Genomic DNA, 17,418 nt, shown 5'->3' on the forward strand with positions numbered 1-17,418 from the left:
TGCCTTACGCGTTCCTTATTGGTAACAGGAGATTTTATAGTAATTGAAGAGTCTGATTCAAATGTAATATTTTCAGACGAAAAGTGTTTTCCACAGTTGTCACATTGCCTTGGTGAATTCATCTATACTTCCATTACCATATATTCGTGTAGACTGCATTCTAAATTCGGTCTGGTTTTAAGTTTTTCCTGTTGCCGATGTTGAAATTTACTTCTATCTGCAACTGTGTTTCACTTTCTGTTACTTCTCAACTGACCTGGAATTTCAATTTGCAAAAAGCAAATTTTTATTGTCTGGCAAACTATAATACAAGTAACAATATAGTTAAAGGGAAAGAATATTAGGCAAACCAACATGTAACACGTTTAATACGCTATAAGTCAAAAGTTACTTATGCGTTTATTAAACATATGAAATTAATCTATGTATTCAAGTATCAGTTCAATACATGATTCAAGTATCATTAACCTTGTAAAACCTAAATGGTACTAACATACATATAAACGTAAGTGTCGAAGACTGTCAAAATGTAGGTACAATCCAAAATAATTACAATTATCTTGAAAATTAAATAAACAATAACAATGCTACATCAGTACGCATGTTTAAAACGATATTCTAAACACGATCCAATTCATTTTCCTATTAAACAAAGAAGGCAGCAAACGTGAATTATTATACAACAAATCACTGTTCTGACGTCACAATCATTACGTCATGGCGTCAAACGTCATAGAGGCGCGTGGAAAAGAACCAGATTGAAAACGGGCAAATATTTAATGAATGTCGTCAAGGATGTACTAAAAAAATCCTTGGTAACGTGTTAGAATCGAAATAATATATCTCATTTAGTGATTTGTTCTTGAATAAATCATTGTTTATCGTTCAGATGCGTATTATCATATCACTCGGGCTGCGCCCTCGTGATATAATTCCTTCGCATCTGAACTCCAAACAATGATTTATTCAACGACAAATCACTGGATGAGATATATTATTTCTTAAATAAGACTAAGGAATGAACGACGAGAACATGTGTACTGACAACAATGATTTGACAGTTTGTACATTATTCGTATTTTGATACTTTAGCAACCATCTGTTTGGTAAAGGACGATCACTTGTAGACAGTTGTATACGATGTTCCATCTTTATTAATTAGGTTAAAAAGATAATACATACAAATATCGTCCTCGCGAGCTTCACATTGTACTTCCATTTCCGATATTTTCCCAGTATCCTCGTTTGGGGTTTGGTCGTTTAGAACTTCACACCTTTGTTGTTTAATAGACTGAAAGTCATTAAATACAAGTAGTTTTCATAATAGCCCGAGTTTCTAACATACAAACATAATCTTCATTCATTAACTGAATATTAAAGTCCATACTCCAAGTAATTGTTATCCAAAGAAAGGTTCTTTTCACCCCTTCCTATACGACGGCGGGTGTGTTAATGCTAGGGATAAAATTATAGATTTAATTAGTCAGAATTGACACCGTTCAGCTTGTAAATGGCTTACATTCTTGCTTTCTTTAACGTCCCTTACCCTTAACGCTGAAGTTTATGATTGAATCCATACACAGCACTTAAATAACAGGACAATATATATATTTGTATATGAATATGAAATAGATACTATTTAAACCAATTATCCCATTTATACCATATTCTTTCCTTCAAACATAACCACTGACCTGACAATTTTGTTCTTGCCATGAAACTCCTGCCGCATCACTGTTTCCTGTAATCTCAGCTGTACACTGCGCAGTGAAACTTTCTGACTGCAAAGCTGGCCCACGTGATTGATCATGTATGCTATAGTTACCATGATGTTGCGTCCAGAGAAGCTTTTTACTCTTGTCCGCAGTGTTCATTCCTCAGCCTTTAATGTAAATCAAGATCTTTGAATAAAGAAACTTCGTTTACAGTAACAGGAATCAATTCAAAAACGTGAAAACATCAATTCAATGCAAAACTTTTTCTTTTATTTTTTCTGTGTAACTAGAATATCAGTACTCGGTAGAACTACCTTAAACAAAGCATCAATGGCATTCATACTTCAGATCGTTATGTAAAATATAGCCTTACGGTTTGGTTTTTCGGCGAACGCCGTCTAAATTGGTTTTCGTTACCTTTGCCACGTGACTTCAGTTTGCAAATCAAACTACTTGATAACGCATTATAGATAATTTATCAAAATGGAAGATTTATGTAACACTCTGCCTGATTGGACGAGAGTGTCAATTTCTTTCACTCTGTTGATTGTGCTACGCCGAGTGAAATGTAGACAAAGCGTTTATCCTAAACGACGCTGTTCACAGTTTTAAAGCTAACTTTGGCTCAGTATATTTAGCAACAATATTGATATATCTCAAAATGATAAGTAAGTTTAATAAATATGATAAAAACCTGTTCAAATACAATCATATATCAAATTAAAGAAAGAGCTGAATACGGTCTGCGTATCACATGAATAAGGGTGTGATAAGAGTCTTTTATGTAGAGAAGTGCTTTTTAAAAGATTTTCCTTGTTACAATTGTCGTCTGTATATGAAAAGGTTTCTTGCTTTTGTGACTTATTCAGATTGCATATTAAAATGAGTACTTGTTTGCTTTGATATATTTGTTATAAATTATTTAACTGATTTATTATATATGAATATTTTTCTTTAGTATGGTATGCAAATATTGAACTCAGTTGAAATCTTTTTTATTATATATATGCTATATAATGACTGAATCTCATTACACTGAAATGAAGGTACGCTGCATACAGTTTATACGCTGCATACAGTTTATCTATGTGATATGACTACGGTCGAACTTTGCTTATGAAACAAAAATATTGAAATAATTACAATTGTATGTTTTGCTTGACCTTCACTTTTTTTTTTATAGGAGTGACGTTATTGTCCAAAGATTCATGAATAGCGAATATGCATTTGTTAAAGCGGGATCAGTTGGCCTATTTTAGAAATAAATAAAAATAAATAAATAAAAAAATCCTTTAATTGATTTTTTCTCATGTATTCTAATCAAACTTGATTTGTAGCATCTTTATTAGGCCCGCAAGCAACTTTGTTTAGCTGGGACATTTGACCCCTTTTAGGGGCTGCTAGAGCTAAAACTAGAAATGCCTTTATACAGCGTCTCATGAACAGCTTGGTGGATCTTTGTCATACTTGGTCTGGAGCATCATTATAAGGTCCTCTTCCAAATTTATTTATATAGGAACTTGGGCCCTATTAGGGACCACTATAGCTAAAAGTAGATATGCCTTTCTTCGCATTAACCACTAAAATGTAATGGATTTTTATCAAACTCGATGTGTAACAATATCGTAAGGTCTCCTGCTATTTTGTTACAAATGGGGATAGGGACCAAATTAGCTAAAAATATAAACACGTTTAATGACCTCTTCTCATGAACCGCTTCATGAATCTTCATCAAACTACTGCTGTCATTATTCGTCTAAGGATAAACGAAACAAAATTGCAACCCTACGAAACCTTTGCGAAAAATTAAAAGAGAACCATTTAAATTGTTAAAGTGCAGTGTTTAGTTTTGCAATTTGAAAAATGTTAGATGAAAGATGAATGTTAGATGAAAAATTCATAAACTTCTTTCCTTATTACAATTCGCCGACCATCATTTTTAAAGATATTTCTTGTTATTTATATATTTATACACGAGCATTTTTGTGTTTTACATGCCATGCCTTTTTGTTTCCATTACGTGTGTTAGAGATTCACCTGGAGGGGATTACTGTTATTTACACTGTCCCGTGTCTTTGGAGAATTGTGGGGGTTAGAGTGACGTTGGGTGCGCACCATAAACCGGTTTAACCATAAACACCCCAGTGGTGTTTTTGTCACTGACATTTAACGGGCGGGGCCAAAATGATTTGTCGAATTTCTGACTTAAGTATGATTTCAGGAATTATTTTTCATAATTACATGCCGAAATAAAAAAAATGGATGGAAGAAGACCGAAAATGCGTTTGCTTAGCAAATAAGCCCATCCAGCTTAATTGTTTGTCGTTTGTCCGAACAATACTGTATAATTCGTATTTGTAAAGGTAATGAAATACCTCACCATATGCTTTGCATATTTGCATTGGGCTGTTACTAAAACGCTATGCCGGCTCGGTAAAAATCATATCAAACACAGAAATGATGCACTGAGTCCCTATGCAACACACGTAATAAATTCGATAACTATTTATTTGAAGAAATACAACTCTTGAAACAATTCACTAAAAAAATAATATGATATGAAAATCTCGTAGAAACACAACCAATGAAGGAATAAATATTATGCGTTTATTGACACTTGAGGCTTGTTTGTTTGTTTGTTTTTGGTTTAACGCCGTTTTTCAACAGTATCTCAGTCATGTAACGGCGGGCAGTTAACCTAACCAGTGTTCCTGGATTCTGTACCAGTACAAACCTGTTCTCAGCAAGTAACTGCCAACTTCCCCACATGAATCAGAGGTGGAGGACTAGTGATTTCAGACACAATGTCGTTTATCAAATAGTCCCGGAGAACATACGTTGCGCCCGAGGATCGAACTCACGACCCCGTGATCCGTAGACCAACGCTCTACCTACTGAGCTAAGCGGGCAGGCTATTTGAGGCTTCGGATAAATGATGTAATATTAATCAAAAGAAGGAAATATCGAGGCGACAGCATCTATTATATAAACAAGAGGACCATGATGGTCCTGAATCGCTCACCTGTTCCCACATGACCCAGTTTTGAGTATGACGTCTTTTTTTCTATTATTTGATATAATGACCTAGTTTTTGAGCTCATGTGACCCAGTTTTGAATTTGATCTAGATATCATCAAGATAAAAATTCTGACCAATTTTCATGAAGATCCATTGAAAAATATGGCCTCTACAGAGGTCACAAGGTTTTTCTATTATTTGACCTATTGACCTAGTTTTCAAAGGTGCGTGACCCTGTTTTGAACTTGACCTAGATATCATCAAGGTGAACATTCTCACTAATTTTCATGAAGATCTCATGAAAAATATGGCCTCTAGAGAGGTCACAAGGTTTTTCTATTTTTATACCTACTGGCCTAGTTTTTGACCGCATGTGACCCAGTTTCAAAACTGACCTAGATACCATCAAGGTGAACATTCAGACCAATTTTCATGAAGATCTATTGAAAAATATGACCTCTAGAGAGGTCAAAAGGTTTTTCTAATTTTAGACCTACTGACCTAGTTTTTGACCGCAGCTGACCAAGTTTCAAAATTAACCTATATATCATCAAGATGAACAGTCAGACCAACTTTCATACATATCCCATGAAAAATATGGCCTCAAGAGAGGTCACAAGGTTTTTTCATTATTTGACCTACTGACCTACTTTTTAAAGTCACGTGACCCAGTTTCGAATTTGACCTAGATATCATCAGGATGAACATTCTGACCAATTTTTATGAAGATCCATTCAAAAGTATGGCCTCTAAAGAGGTCACAAGGTTTTTCTATTTTTAAACCTACTGACCTAGTTTTTGATCGCACGTGACCCAGTTTCAAACTTGACCTAGATATCATCAAGGTGAACATTCAGACCAACTTTCATACAGATCCCATGAAAAAATTGGCCTTTAGAGAGGTCACAAGGTTTTTCTATTATTTGACCTACTGACCTAGTTTTTGATGGCACGTGACCTAGATTCGAACCTGACCTAGATATCATCAAGGTGAACATTCTGACCAATTTTCATGAAGATCTTGTAAAATATATAGCCTCTAGAGAGGTCACAAGGTTTTTCTATTTTTAGACCTACTGACCTAGTTTTTGACCGCACGTAACCCATTTTCGAACCTGACCTAGATATCATCAAGGTGAACATTCTGACCAATTTTCATAAAGACCCCATGAAAAATTTGACCTCTAGAGTGGTCACAAGGTTTTTCTATTATTTGACCTACTGACCTAGTTTTTAACGGCACGTAACCCAGTTTCAAAATTGACCTAGATATCATCAAGGTGAACATTCTGACCAATTTTCATGAAGATCTTGAGGAATATATGGCCTCTAGAGAGGTCACAAGGTTTTTGTATTTTTAGACCTACTGACCTAGTTTTTGACCGCACGTAACCCAGTTTCGAACTTGACCTAGATATCATCAAGGTAAACATTCTGACCAATTTTCATAAAGATCCGATGAAAAATGTGACCTCTAGAGTGGTCACAAGCAAAAGTTTACGCACGGACGCACGGACGACGGACGCTGCGCGATCACAAAAGCTCACCTTGTCACTTTGTGACAGGTGAGCTAAAAAAACATTGCAGTATCCAACATTTATGTATTTATTAGTACGCAAAAATATGAATAGTTCGCAAAAATGTAACTCATGTTTATGACTCCATTTCATTTGATGTTTTGCAACGGATGAGAGAAAAACTTAAAAGGAGCTGCTCGTTAATCAGACATGCTGTCGATGATGGCCCTGTCGTAGGCAAATTGGAATGTATTATGTATGCTGTGGCCAAGAACTACTGATATAAAATTGACAGACAATGCTTTTTTGAATAGAGTGGAAACAGCTTTCATTCTGGAGTTTACTGTTACCTTGACTAGTCTATTTACTGACCGCAGGCAATTATCAATCAAGTGTATGCCAAAGAGATCTTTAGTTGTTGAGCGTCTTAATCTCGAGGTCACTATCAACTTGACCTTTGACCTACCGAACCTCAAAAGAATAGAGTACAAGTACTGTTCACAGGCAATCATCCTATGATGTCTGACCAATATGAGACTAATCATTCTATAATAGTTATTGGTTGGAAACCAAATACAGGCTTTTCAGCCAGCAATTACAAACAAGAGGACCATGATGGTCCTGAATCGCTCACCTCTTCCCACATGACCCAGTTTTGAGTATGATGTCGTTTTTTCTATTATTTGACATAGTGACCTAGTTTTTGAGCTCATGTGACCCAGTTTTGAACTTGACCTAGATATTATCAAGATAAAAATTCTGACCAATTTTCATGAAGATCCATTGAAAAATATGGTCTCTAGAGAGGTCACAAGGTTTTTCTTTTATTTGACCTATTGACCTAGTTTTCGAAGGTACATGACCCTGTTTTGAATTTTACCTAGATATCATCAAGGTGAACATTCTCACTAATTTTCATGTAGATCTCATGAAAAATATGGCCTCTAGAGAGGTCCCAAGGTTTTGATATTTTTATAACTACTGGCCTAGTTTTTGACCGAACGTGACCCACTTTCGAAACTGACCTAGATATCATCAAGATGAACATTCAGATCAATTTTCATGAAGATCCATTGAAAAATATGGCCTCTAGAGAGGTCAAAAGATTTTTCTAATTTTAGACCTACTGACCTAGTTTTTGACCGCAGTTGACCCAGTTTCAAACTTGATCTAGATATCATCAAGATGAACATTCAAACCAATTTTCATACAGATCCCATGAAAAGTATGGCCTCTAGAGAGGTCACAAGGTTTTTTTATTATTTGACCTACTGACCTAGTGTTTTAAGGCACGTAACCCAGTTTCGGACTTGACCTAGATATCATCAAGGTGAACATTCTGACCAATTTTCATGAAGATCCATTCAAGGGTATGTCCTCTAGAGAGGTCACAAGGTTTTTCTATTTCAAGACCTAGTTTTTGATCGCAGTTGACCCAGTTTCAAACTTGACCTAGATATCATCAACATTTAGACCAACTTTCATACAGATCCCATGAAAAATATGGCCTCTAGAGAGGTCACAACGTTTTTTCATTAATTGACCTACTGACCTACTTTTTGACGGCACGTGACCAACTTTCGAATCTGACCTAGATATCATCATGATGAACATTCTGACCAATTTTTATGGAGATCCATTCACAAGTATGGCCTTTAGAGAGGTCACAAGGTTTTTCTATTTTTAGACCTACTGACCTAGTTTTTGACCGCACATGACCCTGTTTCGAACCTTACCTAGATATCATCAAGATGAACATTCTGATCAACTTTCATACAGATCCCATGAAAAATATGGCCTTTAGAGAGGTCACAAGGTTTTTCTATTATTTGACCTACTGACCTTGGTTTTTGATGGCATATGACCCAGTTTCGAACTTGACCTAGATATCATCAAGATGAACATTCAGACTAACTTTCATACAGATCCCGTGAAAAATATGGCCTCTAGAGAGGTCACAATGTTTTTCTATTATTTGACCTACTGACCTAGTTTTTAATGGCACGTGACCCACTTTCGAACTTTACCTAGATATCATCAAGGTGAACATTCTGACCAATTTTCATGAAGATCCATTGAAATATATGGCCTCTAGAGAGGTCACAAGGTTTTTCTATTTTTAGACCTACTGACCTAGTTTTTGACCGCACGTGACCCAGTTTCGAACTTGACCTAGATATCATCAAGATGAATATTCAGACCAACTTTCCTACAGATCCCATGAAAAAATGGCCTTTAGAGAGGTCACAATGTTTTTCTATTATTTGACCTACTGACCTAGTTTTTGAAGGCACGTAACCCAGTTTCGGACTTGACCTAGATATCATCAAGGTGAACGTTCTGACCAATTTTCATGAAGATCTTGTGAAATATATGGCCTCTAGAGAGGTCACAAGGTTTTTCTATTTTTAGACCTACTGACCTAGTTTTTGATGGCACGTGACCCAGTTTCGAACTTGTCCTAGATATCATCAAGATGAACATTCTGACCAACTTTCATAAAGATCCCATGAAAAATGTGACCTCTAAAGTGGTCACAAGCAAAAGTTTACGGACGCACGGACGACGGACGACGGACGACGGACGCCGCACGATCACAAAAGCTCACCTTGTCACTTTGTGACAGGTGAGCTAAAAAGTAGGAGAAAAGTAGGAAAAAAATCGGAAATTTGACGAAAAATAGGTGTTTATGTAAGCAACAAAAATGAGCTTTTGGGATAAAAAAGGGCTTCTACACTGGAATCCAATGACATTTTACTGTTCACAATTGAATGCACTAAAGACGCACCTACTGAATCAAAACTACTTTCATAAACCACAGATATGACAGTATATACTTTTTTGAACATCGACAAAAACACTCCAAGGTGTTAGTTTACATTCATTTGGGGAAGGAAGAAAATTTTATTTCTGGGGGTTCAAAAAATGCGATTTACAACGTCTGATATGAAAAAAGTAGGAGTAATTGGAGGTTTTATAGAAAAGTAGGAAAATATAAGAGCACTTTCAAAAAAGTAGGAAGAAGTAGAAACGCTGGAAAGCCTGCAAATAGTGTACAGACCAACGAACAAACAGACCGACAATGAGCAAAACAATATGATTACCTTGTAGGGTCATAGTAAGAATTAAGTAGAAATGCGTTCTGAAATGAGTTTGTCTTCTGTCTCGGATTGAATTGGGAATCAGCCAGTATTTCAAACATAAGGATAGCGTTTTATGAAGGAAACTTACAGATCTTTTCATTAAATTTTAAGTCGAAACCATGAAAATTGGGTTCGAAATTATCTTACTATTAAAAAAAATGAGTGCTCACACTTACATGTTTCGTTCTAAATTAAGAATGTTATAATATCTAAGTTTTTTTAAATTTTTTAAATTTTACTGTTGTCCGAAGCAACTCGTATGAGTTTGGAAATGAAAATAAGGGTTCATCAAAGTATGAATCAATCAGATTGTCTTAAGCAATGTTTTTACATATAACCCGTATTAAATTCGCCCAAATTTTATAACGCTGTACTACTATGTTTTCATCGAGTGTGAAAAATCTAAGAACTCACAATGCATTAACATAAAAGATTCATTATTATTTGTCATGTACCTTCCGGCTGGAAATACAGCCGCCGTTTTGACTAGCCGCCGTGATTTGACTTGAAATTCTTTACAATACACTTTCGATTTAAATGCCTTTTTAAAATATCCAGAATTTTCCAGTGATATTAAAAATGAGTCTTTTAATATCTGACATCGGCAAATTCCTAATATTTTAAAGAAGCATTAAATTCGAAAGCTGTGAGTAATTTGGCGATAATTTCAAATAGGAGAAATAATGGTCTGTGGGCCAAGGCCAAAAAAAAATGAAAGTCGTAACCCAGAAATAACGGTCATATGCTACACGGAAGTTAATGCTTTCAAACATTAAATTTAGATATAAAAGGAAGATATTTGCTTTCAAACAATACTACGACATTTAAGTACCAGCTTTAATGATGGACGAAACTCCCCTGAGCGTCCCCGCCATTGGTACCGAGATGGAATGAAGCGAAACTTTATCATATAAAATGAATAAATGGACTCGTGTGCCAGTTGCACAATAAAAATTTAGGTGAAAAGAAAACCCCCGGAATCAAATTCCACTAACATTCTATGAATGGAACCCTAGTATCAAGTTAAAAAGTCATCAGAGAAAACGAATTAAAAAGTAATCATTTTGTGAGACATGTGCAACCTTTACCTGCTTGGAAAGTTATATACTTCCTTGTATCTGTTTCGAAAACGAAAGTAAAATTTTTTAAAAACACTTATTTGTCAGTTATCGTGTTCCCTGTTTATCTCGACATTTCTTTTTAAATGCAGTTAAAAAATTAACTTTATCTCATGTCAAAAACATTATTATTGGCCATAGTTCGAAGATATCAATTACCACTTCCGTGTAGAAAATCTGAGACGAAAGCGTACGTAGTTTAAAAATTAAGAGACATTACTATCAATAACTTACCGGAATGATATCATCGCGTCAAATGTAGCCTTTAAATTGAACCCAACTGTTGTTTAAATATACCGAGTGGCTTAAAGTAGTATTAATAGTATAGTGCATATCTGCAGTATTTCAAACCGAAAGTAGCTTTGTTTTGTTCTGGTTTTGATAAAACCCGTTTATGTTTACCGGAATACACGGTTCACATATTTGCGTAATTTTATCGAAAATATGTGTTGTATCTTGACCATAAGTTAACAAGTTAAAGCATAACAAAAGTTCCTTCTAGGGCACATCTATATAAATATATAATGATCATCTTGTAAAATTTTGGTTGTAATGTCTGTTTTAAATATGTGGAACCCTAGGATAGGACGCAATGACAAGACCATTATTGACATTCCGTATCACCCTTTTAAGCGCTCCGGGGGAGGGGTGATACATTTTGCACCAAGGGGGCGTTTATTTCTGCACCAAAATACAAAAAGAAAACACTAAAATTTTGAAAAAGGTCTATGTTGTTTTCTATTTCCTGAAAAATGTCAAGTCCGCTATTTCGACAGTATGTAAGTTGTTAAATCCAACAACAAAGTAAATCTGTTACCACTTTCAGTTGAGTTAATACGGCAAATAAGAAACACTGGCTGTACACATTGACCCGATTTAGACTCAGTCCAAAAATGTCAATGTGTTACTGGTAAAGTGTTTTGAGAAGTTTATAGAGATGATAGCAGACTATGACAGTAGGGGACATTAAAAGTGAATAGTGGACATTTTCCGGAACTTGTTTTTTAACTAATATGTAAAATAGATATTTCACGGAAGTGTTTGATTTTAATCAGTTCCTTTTTGCCTGACTTCTTCACCCCTTCAAAGCTGTTAATTCATTTTTGTGCTAGATATATGGTGGGATCCTAATGTACTAGTGATTTGATGCGCTGACAGGTTACGACCTCGCAAACAACAAACTTACTGGTCATTGATCAAGTAATGCACGGCTGTAATTTAGTAGTATCTGTCCTAAATCTCGTGAATGTGACATCCGGGCATTCGATTCGTGAATTTGTTGCACTTAGGTAGCAGATGGCGGTTTTTTCTAGTACTTCGGACTTCCGAGCGATGTGGCCAAGTCAGATGGCTTCCGATATCTTACGAGATGCAGACCTGAAAAAAAAAAGATACCGGTTTACATCTTACTTGAAGAAGAAATAAAATACATAGTAAACTTCATACAAAGCATAGATTTTTAAATCCACAACCCGCCTGAAAGATAATTTCAGCCCGCGAAAATACATGACATTTCAGCCCAAATTAGCCATATCTCCAACTGGCCTTAAAATGTTAGGGGAAATGATAGAGCCAAATGGCCACTTGCATTCTGTACTCAGTTTCAAGTATTACTTGCAGAGCTGGACAAAAATACCTGTCTACCGATAATTTTTTCACTATTTTCAACTGTGTGAGGCCTATATGACATTTGACAGTTCACGAGACGCTCAATGCTGATAGTGGTATATATGCATTTCAAGCAGTTATATGATAATGATGCCATCAAGCTTACATTCGCATCTGCCAGAATTTCTGCAACATACCATTCTTAAACTTGTTAATCACAAACTCACATCAACAAATATTTCAAACATCAAAACAGCCTTCACTTCAAGGTTTTATCTCTAATGACAGATTTTGACCCTGGCCAATTCGAATCTGCGGCTGGAAACTACCAACTGCTACCTTAAGGACCAAGACATGCATCTCCATGGACTGTCTGGCACCTGATTCTAAGAAAATGATCTATGACAAATAAAATCTTACCAATATTTAAACAATGCTTTGTTCTTCTTGCAAACTGCACATGTCCAAACAATGTCTACAATATTGTGGATTTGGCCCCATTTTACACACACATTTCTTACTGCATCTATCTTTCTGACATTAAAAAAAGACTTACCTACTATTACATGATGGCCATAAATGTACTGTATTAGCATTGTGCACAGCCCTGCATACTTGAGGAACAGAATTAAAAGCAGCACAGCTTACTTACCCAAGACTAACTGTACTTCAAGTCCGCAAGCTCAGGAAAAGCCGCCCCTGTTTACAAGTACTTTTTCATATTACCTTACATACAGTAAGTATAAAATAGCTTTAAATAAATATTTTACAATGCACTTTTGTTGTTGTTGTTGTTGTTGCCAAACTTACCTATTTTAACGAATTCGAGCAATCTCCCAGTACATCTCCGAGAAACCATATCTTCTCTTAATTAAAAACAAATATCTGCAAATGTTACCTCACTCCAGGACCTTAAATGCACCCAAGATGTATCCACTCTCTACACTTTTCTTCTGTGGTCATGTCCTGACACCGATAAAGCCACAATAGAAATTTGTAAGAACTAAAATCATACCTGCCACTCGAGAAATATCTTCGAAAGAAATATCACCACAAAATCCAGTTCCTAGCCTTGTGAAACAGCCATGTATTTACAAAATGCCAAAAAGTTGCACATATACTTCCTTTAAATAGTCCTTCTTCCTTTAAATTTGATATAAACTACAAAAGAAACGTGTTTCCCGCTAGAAATTTTAAGAAAACCCTACACTACAAACAAAAATAAGATTTACTTACCCGGTAAAATCAGAGTTACCTCCCCTTAACTTCTACCATATCAAACAACATCTGTCTATGTTATGAATCCATTCAGCTCGGATTTTTAAATAACACATACTGGAGAGCTTGAACAACACAAAAGAAAGCACGAAATAGTACTTACAAAAATTGACAAATGTCTTAAGGTAGCAGATGGCGGTTTTTTCTAGTACTTCGGACTTCCGAGCGATGTGGCCAAGTCAGACGGCTTCCGATATCTTACGAGATGCAGACCTGAAAATAAAAAGATACCGGTTTACATCTTACTTGAAGAAGAAATAAAATACATAGTAAACTTCATACAAAGCATAGATTTTTAAATCCACAAGCCACCTGAAAGATAATTTCAGCCCGCGAAAATACATGACATTTCAGCCCAAATTAGCCATATCTCCAACTGGCCTTAAAATGTTAGGGGAAATGATAGAGCCAAATGGCCACTTGCATTCTGTACTCAGTTTCAAGTATTACTTGCAGAGCTGGACAAAAATACCTGTCTACCGATTACTTTTTTCACTATTTTCAACTGTGTGAGGCCTATATGACATTTGACAGATCACGAGACGCTCAATGCTGATAGTGGTATATATGCATTTCAAGCAGTTATATGATAATGATGCCATCAAGCTTACATTCGCATCTGCCAGAATTTCTGCAACATACCATTCTTAAACTTGTTAATCACAAACTCACATCAACAAATATTTCAAACATCAAAACAGCCTTCACTTCAAGGTTTTATCTCTAATGACAGATTTTGACCCTGGCCAATTCGAATCTGTGGCTGGAAACTACCAACTGCTACCTTATAGGAATAAATTCAGTAATTCGGTCGAAAATGTTCTTCCGTGGTGTAGTCGAAAGAAGTCCATAATAAATAAATCCTAATTTTCCCATTTTTTGCGCAAATTCGTGTAGAACGAGTGCTTTAATCACCGTTTTTCACTACTAGAAGACATTCTACATGAAATGAGACGGTTTTCATGTTCATACACCCCACATGGCAAGTTTTGTAGATCGAAACCGGAAGCAGGTGTTTATTGCGCGGACGAGAGTAAATATGCGCCATTTTTAGGGTAGCAGACCACAACTGACTGGCATTTCACTAGGAACTACATAACCCCCTATTTTCTTTTCATTTTTTCGTTAATTTGTGATAGAACTTTCATGAAAAATAGGTGTAGGAAAAAGTGATGTTCTCTAAAGATAAGTAAAGACGACCTGAAGTTGTCGTTATTTATATGAAACAAAGAAGGATTTGAATTACTGACCTTTAACCTATAAGAGCTTAAATAAGACTTTCTCGAAACACATCGCAATTAGTGTTTATAGTCATAGATCGGTTGTTTATGATATAAAAGGGTGTTTTCAATGCAAAATAATAGTGAAATTTGAAAAATTTTGAATTTTGACCATATTTTGAGTAGATGCGCCTATTCAGCAGCGATTTCTGGGATTAAAAAGCCAATATTTTGTCTCCAGAATGTCAGAAAATGCACAAAATGCATCCTTTTGGGTCTTATTCATGACGGAATGAATGATATTTCAGAATCCAAGTGAAAAATAATGCAAACGAGTGAAACTTTTACCAAAATATACAATAAAAGGGTCATAGGGCCAAAATTTAGCCCAGTAAATTGGTAGGGGTGGCTTCTATTAAATGTCTATATTTCTGTAAAAACTCGAAATTTCACAATGAAACTTGGCAATATGTTTGGTATTACATCTTTCTTGAAAATAGAAATGAAAATTGTGTGATATTTGAAAAGAAACATTTCTTATAAGAGCTTAAATAAGACTTTCTCGAAACACATCGCAATTAGTGTTTATAGTCATAGATCGGTTGTTTATGATATAAAAGGGTGTTTTCAATGCAAAATAATAGTGAAATTTGAAAAATTTTGAATTTTGACCATATTTTGAGTAGATGCGCCTATTCAGCAGCGATTTCTGGGATTAAAAAGCCAATATTTTGTCTCCAGAATGTCAGAAAATGCACAAAATGCATCCTTTTGGGTCTTATTCATGACGGAATGAATGATATTTCAGAATCCAAGAGAAAAATAATGCAAACGAGTGAAACTTTTACCAAAATATACAATAAAAGGGCCATAGGGCCAAAATTTAGCCCAGTAAATTGGTAGGGGTGGCTTCTATTAAATGTCTATATTTCTGTAAAAACTCGAAATTTCACAATGAAACTTGGCAATATGTTTGGTATTACATCTTTCTTGAAAATAGAAATGAAAATTGTGTGATATTTGAAAAGAAACATTTCTTATAATGAGAGGGTCGCAATGGGGTTTATTATCACATATTAAACATGCATTCGAAGGTAACGACATATTTTAACCTTTGTGACAAATGAGATGTTTACCTGTTTCAACAACACCACTTTTCTATCCTCGGGTTTAGTAATGTGTAATCCGCAGAGCGTGTTCAACCAGAGAGTCGCCTCAGTTAGGGAAGAATAATTCTAATGTCAGAGGTTATTGCTACGGTCACGGAGTTTGATTGGCCAGCTTGTAATGACAACAGCTTTCGAGATCAGTCAAGTGTGACTTACCGAATCTAAGTGTCCCTTCTCAACAGAAGGAACAATAATGTGTTTGCTTGTATATATTTTACAGTAAAGTCAAAACAATGAAATGATCTTCTTTAAATATCATCAAGGTCTCAGTAGCACAATATGTTAAGTTCCAGAAAAGTATTTCATCCAATTATCAGATAACAACATAGCCATAACTTTTTGACATTTTCTTTCTCATACGTAAAATATTCCAAAATTGTTTTAAGATATTTAGATGACGTCTACATGTGACTGTTCATTAACCGTTCACCGGCGAAATGTAGAAGAGTTAATATTTTTCGCGCCGAGTACCTTTGAAGAGACTAAAATAAAATAAAATAAATAATACATCAAAACTGCACACAGTATTTTTTCCGCGGGAGCTAATGAGGTGCGCACCCACCTGCATTTTCCTAACAAGACCAAGGTTTTCTTGCTTTGACATTTTAATTGTTTCAGTGATAAATAGTATCTGTCGAAAATGTCTTTTTTCACAAGTTTAACACTTTTTCTTTTACCTAACTACCTTGCTAGTCATCCTTCAAATATCGTTACAACATAACTGGGTATCAATGTCATCAGTAAACTTATTTGTTATGCTACATGTATCTTACTTTTGTAAGAACATATTAGTGTTTACAGAGTCAGATTCATCTCTTGGTTAACTAGTTAAAAAACTTAAATTTTTCGTAAAGATCATTTTGTATATTATGTTGTATTAAGTCTTGTGCCCTCAATGTATCCTACCTGTTTCTTGTTGCAATGCACGTATTTTGCTGCTACTAGTATTTTTCAATTGGCAAGACAAGAGATATAGCATGGCCCTTATGGTACTCCTAATAAAATAGCGCCCCAGTGCTTTTTCTTGAAAGATTGGCAAATTCTGACAAAACAAGATGTGGGCAGATACATCAGTATCAATGGGACACATTCGAAGCCTCAATCGTAACTAAATAGTGGCACAGTTTTCCGTTGATTCACCGCTGATTCTTAAAGGTAAAACTGCACTTACAAATGGCCCAGCAGTGCACTGTCAGTTTTCTTACAGCGGCGCTAAACTTCGCTGGATGAACAGCAGATGACCATTTTTATTCATGTTAAGTTTGCTGTTATTATGTGATGCTTCAAAGGACGATATCCTGATGGCAAACTATTGTGCGTGTTATTGGAAGGTGTGTATGTCACTGTAAGGGGGTAGGGGTATTATGTCATGGTCTTAGCGTTGTTTTCATTTTGTTTACTACTAAAGTGTTATTCAATACCTCTCATGTAATAAGAACACGTTTAAAAATTACCTCATTATCAAGACCCTGCTATTGATTTCGTAATGAGATACAATGTACGAAACGACTCCCTAACTATTATTCAAAACATTTGTTGACCAATACGGTGTAATTTTTCACTTAAATAGCCTTTTAGACATTAACAGACATAACAAAACCAATCATTTACAAATTTTCTTACAACATACCT

The 17,418-nt window shown here is 35.4% G+C and overlaps 2 long non-coding RNA genes across 3 annotated transcripts; both read right to left on the reverse strand.

The window, feature by feature from the left end:
• Nucleotides 1-1,180: 1,180 nt before the first annotated feature.
• On the reverse strand, nt 1,181-10,881 carry LOC128553129 (uncharacterized). The gene is made up of 3 exons (XR_008369263.1): nt 10,746-10,881; nt 1,695-1,882; nt 1,181-1,291 (listed from the first exon to the last, which is right to left on the reverse strand). It is a non-coding gene; the product is annotated as an uncharacterized LOC128553129 (long non-coding RNA).
• An 886-nt stretch (nt 10,882-11,767) lies between these two features.
• On the reverse strand, nt 11,768-13,967 carry LOC128553130 (uncharacterized). 2 transcript variants are annotated; one of them, XR_008369264.1, is made up of 3 exons: nt 13,870-13,967; nt 13,501-13,610; nt 11,768-11,888 (listed from the first exon to the last, which is right to left on the reverse strand). It is a non-coding gene; the product is annotated as an uncharacterized LOC128553130 (long non-coding RNA). The 2 variants fall into 2 exon arrangements; XR_008369265.1 differs by having other exon boundaries at nt 13,885-13,963.
• Between the last annotated feature and the right edge of the window lie 3,451 nt (nt 13,968-17,418).

Source organism: Mercenaria mercenaria, unplaced genomic scaffold (assembly GCF_021730395.1).
Source record: "Mercenaria mercenaria strain notata unplaced genomic scaffold, MADL_Memer_1 contig_3517, whole genome shotgun sequence".
Classification (NCBI taxonomy): Eukaryota; Metazoa; Mollusca; class Bivalvia; order Venerida; family Veneridae; genus Mercenaria; species Mercenaria mercenaria.